This window comes from Mus musculus, chromosome 5 (genome assembly GCF_000001635.26).
Source record: "Mus musculus strain C57BL/6J chromosome 5, GRCm38.p6 C57BL/6J".
Lineage (NCBI taxonomy): Eukaryota > Metazoa > Chordata > Mammalia > Rodentia > Muridae > Mus > Mus musculus.
This window is the reverse complement of record NC_000071.6, coordinates 18,862,126-18,869,917: the sequence shown is the minus strand read 5'-3', so window position 1 is coordinate 18,869,917 and position 7,792 is coordinate 18,862,126. Positions and strand designations below refer to the sequence as shown.

General features: G+C 41.6%; 1 non-coding gene across 1 annotated transcript; it reads right to left on the bottom strand.

Moving 5' to 3' along the window:
• Window positions 1-5,213: 5,213 nt before the first annotated feature.
• On the bottom strand, window positions 5,214-5,341 carry Gm23822. The gene has a single exon (XR_003956102.1). It is a non-coding gene; the product is annotated as a small nucleolar RNA SNORA17 (small nucleolar RNA).
• Window positions 5,342-7,792: the final 2,451 nt, after the last annotated feature.

Genomic DNA, 7,792 nt, shown 5'->3' with positions numbered 1-7,792 from the left:
AAACTCTTCAAAAACTAACTCTATGATTTCCCTTGTTTTTTTTTCTTTCATTTTCAATAGTTTCTTTTGGAGATATAAATATTGCTGATTTTCAGATAATTAGGAAAGAATGACATCAGGCTCCCTTACTTTAGATTCATAAATATTTACTTTTCCCCAACGACAGAGGTACTAATCTGTTAGGGATTTTTTTTTAATTCTTTGTTATATAGTTTTATAATCCATACCATACCTACTCTATGTTCATACTCATTCTATCTTAAACCACTATTAATTACCTTTCTTGCTTAAAAGTGTAAGCAGCTAGTGCTTATGGCAAAATGCAGCTACCAAAGAAAATATTGGCATAACTGCTACTAACCAGCTTAGCAGCTTACAACTGAGCAGAACATTAAAATCTTCTGCTTCTATGGTGGCCCCACACTCATAAAACAATGTCATACACTCACTTCACTACTAGAAATGGCTGTTGCTTCTTTCCATTGATCAGTTAGACCAACTTGCTTTGTCTACTCCTAGGGAGAAATTAGTAAGCCAGTCAACCTCAAATTAGCTTTCCTACTTGACAACAAACAACTCCAACCAAACTCTCCTGTACTTCATTAAACATTTCCCCTAAATTACCCCCCCCTTTTTCTTTATGTATAATAAGCCTGTCTTAACTTCCTTTGGCTTACACACTCCTTAATTCCTGTGCTGGTGGTGGTGTTTCATGAAAGTAAGCTAATATGGTGGCCATTGATTAGATTGCTGCTGTCTTAGATGAGTATAGATTTTAGTAGGAGATCTTCAGGTTATTTGGCCACAAAGGACAAATCCCACATGATCTTATTTCTGTGTAGAATATAAGAAAACTTATCTCATAGAAGGAACGAATAAAATAATGTCCTAAGATGGATGGGAGCAAAGGGGTGTCAGTGCAAAGTTACAGCTACAAGGAATAAGTACAAGAGATGCATTTTGCATGATAGCTATAGTTAGTGATATATTTTATTTTTGAAATAGTGTTTACCATCAACATGAGAACTTAAGTAATGCACATGATAACTAGGCTTGTTCATTTACAGCACATAAACAATCCAAAGCTTCACATTGTACATTTTATTGTCAATTGATATCATCCTGAATGAGGTAACCCAATCACAAAAGAAGTCACTTGATATGCACTCACTGATAAGTGGATATCAGAAACCTAGAATAACCAAGATACAATTTGCAAAACACAAGAAAATCAAGAAGAAGGAAGACCAACAAGTGGATACTTCATTCTTCCCTAGAATAGGGTACAAAATACCCATTGAAGGAGTTGCAGAGACAAGTTTGGAGCTGAGATGAAAGGATGGACCATCCAGAGACTGCCCCACCCGAGGATCCATCACATAATCAGCCACCAAAGCCAGACACTATTGCATATGCTAGCAAGATTTTGCTGAGAGGTGAATGTTCACAGTCATCTATAGGATGGAATACAGGGCCCCCAATGGAGGAGCTAGAGAAAGTACCCAAGGAGCCGAAGGGGTCTGCAACCCTATAGGTGGAACAACAATATGAACTAACCAGTAACCCCTGGAGCTCGTGTCTCTAGCTGCATATGTAGCAGAAGATGGCCTAGTCGGTCATCATTGAGGAGAGAGGCCCCTTGGTCTAGCAAACTTTATATGCCCCAGCACAGGGGAACATCAGGGCCAAGAAGTGGGAGTGGGTGGGAAGGGGAGCAGGGTTGGGGAGGGTATAGGGGACTTTTGGGATAGCATTTGAAATGTAAATGAAGAAAATATCTAATAAAAAATTAAAAAATAAAGTAATGACTTAAGAAATGTAAAGAATAAATGCATATTCCACCAATGTTGACTTCCTGGTTTTAATATTATGCTAAAGTTATCATAGATAGCCACATTAGTGGTACTGGAAAATATGTTCTTGGAACTCCAAGTAAGCCCATACTGTTTAAAAATTAAAGCTAAGAAAAATGTATACCAAAAAAAAATCTCAATTTCTCTATTGAACTATTAATAAAAATAGAATTTTTAAAATTTTAATTTATTTTTCTTTTATTCACTTTATATATTGCTCACTGGCTTCCACATGGTCACTCCCCCCACAATCCTTCTCCTATTCCCACTCCCCTTCTCCTCTGAGTGGATGGGGCCACCCCTGGGTATCCCTTCCCCTTGGCACTTCAAGTCTCTGCAAGGCTAGGTGCTTCCTCCCTAATGAGGCCAGACAGGCAGTCCAGGTAGAAGAACACATCCCATGAACAGGCTTTTGGAATAGCCCCCATTCCAGTTGCCCTGGACATGCATGAAGACCAAGATGCACATCTGTTAATAATTATGAGGAGGCCTAGGTGTACCTGTGTATGTCCTTTGGTTGGTGGTTCAGTCTTTGAAAGCAACAAGGGTTAGTTGACTATGTTGGTCTTCCTGTGAAGATTTTATCCCCTTTGGCACCCACAATCCTTTTTCCTATTCTTCCATAAGAGTTCCCAAGCTACATCCACTGTTTGGCTGTGGGTGTTTGCATCTGTCCAAGTCAGCTACTATGTGGAGCCTCTCAAAGGACAACCATGTCCTGTCTGCAAATATAACAGTGTATTATTAATAGTGCAGGAAGTCCAAGTGACGAAGCTTAGGTCTCACATAGAAGGGGGAATAAAATAGTAATAAGAGAAAGATGGAGAAAGTGAACTGAGAAGGGAGTAGGGAAGGGAATGGGGATTCAAAATCAGCTATGGGTAATGACAGGAGAGATGGCTAGATGGCCATGAAAATGGATAAAAATCTGCAACTGGTGGGGGTGAAGAACTAGGGGCCATCTCCGGGATGAGACAGAGACCTGGGATAAGGGAGGTACCCAAGACTCAATGGAAGTGACCTTAGTTGTGCATCACTACTTTGGGGATTTGAAACCTGAAGAGGCCACCTACTGTAGCCAGGCAGTAAGCCCAGTGGAGTTAAAGAGACACCAACTCACCTGCAAAACTTAAAACGCAATATTTATCCTCTGTAAAAGAAAGCATGCATGGAGGATAGAGCAGAGATGGAGGGAATGGTCAACCAATAAATAGCCTAACTTGAGACCCATTCCATAGATAAGTACCACTTCCTGTGTTATATGTATATGTGTGTGTATATATATATATATATATATATATATATATATATATATATATATATATATATATAATTGGTTCTTGGTGAATTTTCTCAGTCCTAATCATCTCTTCCTCCCCTTGTATCTGCTTCCCATCTTTACCACCTCCCTCACAACAGAGAAAAAAAATCTCATTGTAGAAACTGTAGTGAGTTGCCATGTGCCCCATAGTATTTCCTTTAGTCTGCACTTCTTTGCTTGCAAATGTTCATTGCAGTGACTCATTGGTCCGGTTTGTGGCCTCTGGTTTCTGCTCCACTATCAGTACTGGTTCCTCACTGGAACTCCTCTCAGATATCCTGTTGGTCCTCTTTGTCACAGAGATCCTGTGACAGTTTAGGATCTGAAGGACCAGCCCCTTAATGCACTCCAGCAGTTCATCAATGGAGTAAATGTTGGGGTGGGCTGTTTCTTTGCATCCTGGTTTGCCTGCTGCTCAACTGTACTGGCCTTGGGGGTTGGGGATGAGGTGGCACGATTCAATGGCTCACACTCTGGGAGCACTTGAGAATGAGGCAACAAGCTCATTTATTAATTCTTGGGTCACACCCTTTATATCCTCTACCACATTCCATTGGTCCCAAGCAAGCATGTCCTACAAGTGGTAGTTCCCAATTAGCTGTCATTGTCTGTGTCACCAACCTCTATCTAGGCTCTCAGGCAGGCTTCAGTTTGTCCTTCACGTTGAAATTGCCTCTATGGATGCATTAGTCTCTGCTTTTCCTTTATGTGAAAGTGGCCACCCTCAGTGTGGCCTGTCGTTCCTCCCACAGTGGGCTAATTCAAGAGGTACCTAAGTTGGGCAGACCATGGCATGAGCTGCTCACCATCAACCCCCACATCCAGGGCTCTACCATGCTGCTCTGGTGAGGTGCAGGAATTATTCTCCTGAGTGCTGCATCAAGTGAGAAGTAGGAGCAGCTCTTCCTCAGATTACCTCAGACCAATTTTCCTTACTTTGGTATGTAACAAGGGGCACAATGCGAGAATATCTTTCCCTTGCTCATTTCACCACAGGACAGAGAAGTTGGGTGGCTAGTTCTCCCAAGCTCACTCCATTGGAGCCAGTACACCCATGTCCCTGCCATTAAGGTCAGTTTTACTGTGTGCACAGGTGAGGGGCAGGACCTGCTCTTTTGCTCTTATGACTACAGGGCCAGATCTCCCACCTGCCACAGATGGCAGGTGGTAAGTACTGATAGGGGAGGAAGGTGTGTCTCCCTTGTCCAGGCCACTCCAGGGAGGATGAGTGGTAATGACAGCTATCCTACACTCATATTCTTAAGGCTAGTTTTCCTGAGATTCCCTGCAATATGTGAGCTTTCTCTCCTGTGTACTGCCTGTGACTTAGAGTGGAGTCAACTCTCCTTGTCTCATGCTTCCAGTGCCAAATCTTCCATGATGCCCAGGTGTCCTCAGGTGGCAGGCAAGGCCAGGAACTGTCCAATTGGTCTTTGCTGGTAACAGACCCCTGATGCTGCAGAGCCACATATCCATATATGGCCCCCAGTGGTAGCACATGTCGGGACCCCACCATGATCCCAGGTGGCATCACCAGCTACTCACTTTAGACTGTTCCTCACTGCCCTCCACTTTCCTGATCTGCCTCTCCTCATTGTGCCCACATTCTCCTGTTTCTCTTCCCTTTCTCCACCACTTGCTTGCTACTTTTAGTGATGCCCAGGGTCTCTGAGTGTCTGGGCTATTCTCACAAGTAGTCTCAGGAGTGCTATGCCCTGATCATGCATTATGGTGCCAGCCTGGTGTTCATCTCAGGCAAGCTCAATAACCAGGCCCCATGGTACTGGTCTGGTGGTCATCTCAGGTTCATTGCTCCCCTGGCTTGTCCTTATGTCCCCATGTGAGGCCACTGTCTTGTGCACATTACTTCCTAGGGGGCCTGAGGTCACAGACAGGATTCGAATCTGCAGCTTGTACCTTTTCCTGGGAGCCTGTCTGGGCCTGTGAGGACCTAGAATGGTGGTCATCTCAGGCGAGCTCCATGACCAGACCCCATGGCACCAGTCTGGTGTTTGTCTCACCCTTGTCTTTTTTCAGGGAGTGTTAGGTTATTAATCATTCAGACAGGTCAGAACTGTGAGCTCAGACATAGCCTCTCTCCTCTCTGCCACCTTCAGAAGCAAATGTGACAACAGCAGTCACATCTGCAAAGCTTCTTAGAGGCAGGGTAAGTATATGTTTTTAAAAGCAGAGTTTAAGGCTATATATTAGTTTGTAAGTTCTACACTTCTGAATTTTGATATACATATCTAAATAGTTCTGTTTTAGTTTCACAACAAAAAAACATAGTAGATATTTAGGAAGTTGAAACACGGCCAGGCCAAAAATAAATAAATAAATAAATAAATAAATAAATAAATAAATAAATAAAATGAGTTAAATTACACACAGAGGTTCCTTGGCTTTTTATGGCAATTTTCTTTTCTGGCCATCAACAGAAACACCATTCTGAATAAGGGTTATAGGCAGTTGCCATTTGTAAGAGTATAGAATAAGAACAGTTCATCTATTCCTGTTTCACTGGCAAGCTGACTGGAAGCCCTTAAGGGAAAGTCAAAAACACAGTTGTTTAGTAGCAGCCATTTGCTCCCTACTGCTTTGTTAGAACTGGTACAATGTGCCAAGGACCTTAGTGAGTGAGCCAGCTACTTCACCTTTTCCACTATAGCCCATGAGTGCATTAGGATCAGGAACTGCCAAACCCTGCTGCTAATAGGGAATGACTAAAATCACAGATAAGAAAGAGGGCATAGTAATGCCTATCATTTGAGATTGTGTGAGAATACAAGAAGATAAAAAAAAGTGAGCATTTCTTAGCAGAGTGCCAGGGAAGAAGCACATGAATACAGAGGTTTTTTTTTTTCTTTCCTTACTTCATTTATTTGACCTGAACGAACTTTGAGTTTGCTTTCTATTTTTTCCTTTTCTTAAAAAAATTATTGTTTGCAATTATAATACAATTACATCATTCACTCTTCCCTTTCCTCCTCTGAAACACTCCCAACTATCACTCTTGCTCTCTTTCAAACCTGTGTTCTTTGATCATGAAGATATATATATATATATGCATAAATATAGCTTGCTCAGTCTATATAATAATTGAAGGAATATGTTTTTAGGGCTGATCATTTGATATTATATAACAAAGTGGTGTGCTCTTCCCTGGGGAAGACTATTTCTATCACCATAAAAATCATGCCCTTGAAACACAAGGCCCAGAAGCCCCTGGGCTGGAACTGATCGGAATGCTTCCTCTCTTAAAACCAGCTGGTATGGTACCTAAAGGCACCATTCAGATTTCTATAGAAGGTGGTTTGTATATACTTGGCCCAGGATATGGTGCTATTAGAAGGTACGGCCTTGTCAGAGAAGGTGTGGCACTGTGGGCATGTACTTAAGACCCTCACCCTAACTGCTTAGAGTCAGTCTTTCATTAGCAGCCTTCAGATGAAGATTTAGAACTCATAGCTTCTCCTGAACAATGCCTGCCTAGATGCTGCCATGTCCCTGCCTTGATGATACTGGGCTGAATCTCTGAACCTGTATATATATATATGAATTGCATTAGTCATGGTCTGTTCACAGCTGTAAAACCTTAACTAAGACAGGGAAGCAGAATCTAACAGACCTACCAAGACTATGAAATACAATAACAAACAGAATGACAGTATTTGACTTGGAATCTTTGGTGGTAACCAACAACTCTGTAAATGAATTTAAGATCTGTTCCACAAGAAGGAAATCAAGCCTGATACAAGGAACCCAGCCAATTCTCCAAAAGCCATGGAGCTGAAGGAGAACCTATAGCCAACTCTTTCCTATATCACTCTGGTCCCTAATTACATTTTAAATATTTGTCATTGTGGCCACAGGCAAAATTAATCCATACATTTATTCAACAATACCTCTCTTTGCAAGAGATGGAGATGATTGCAAAAATCTAGATCCAATCAAAATTCAGAGTTGTCAAGATCAGTCTCAATGAATACATCTACAGAACAATTTTGGCACCTAAGTGTGAAGTAATATTGCAGAATGAGGGTGGGGCAGAAAGATTGTAAAAATCAGAGAAATATGGAATTTCTTAAGAAGCTATGCTCATAAAGTGTCACCAACATAATTGTCTAAACAGGAGCTGAGCATGGAAAACCCCAGTAGCCATGTCAATGTGAATGAGGAAAAGCTCGGAAAGCCCCAATCCCACACAAAGGCCTGCAGAGAGTTAAGAAATGGCTTGTGCTGTAAGATCGAGAATCGATAAATGGGACCTCAGAAAATTGCAAAGCTTCTGCAAGGCCAAAGACACCATCAATAAGACAAAAAGACCACCAACAGATTGGGAAAGGATCTTTACCTAACCCAAATCGGATAGGGGACTAATATCCAATATATATAAAGAACTCAAGAAGGTAGGCTCCAGAAAATCAAATAATCCCATTAAAAAATGGGGCTCAGAGCTGAACAAAGAATTCTCACCTGAGGAATATCGAATGGCAGAGAAGCACCTGAAAAAATGTTCAACATCCTTAATCATCAGGGAAATGCAAATCAAAACAACCCTGAGATTCCACCTCACACCAGTCAGAATGGCTAAGATCAAAAATTCAGGTGAAAGCAG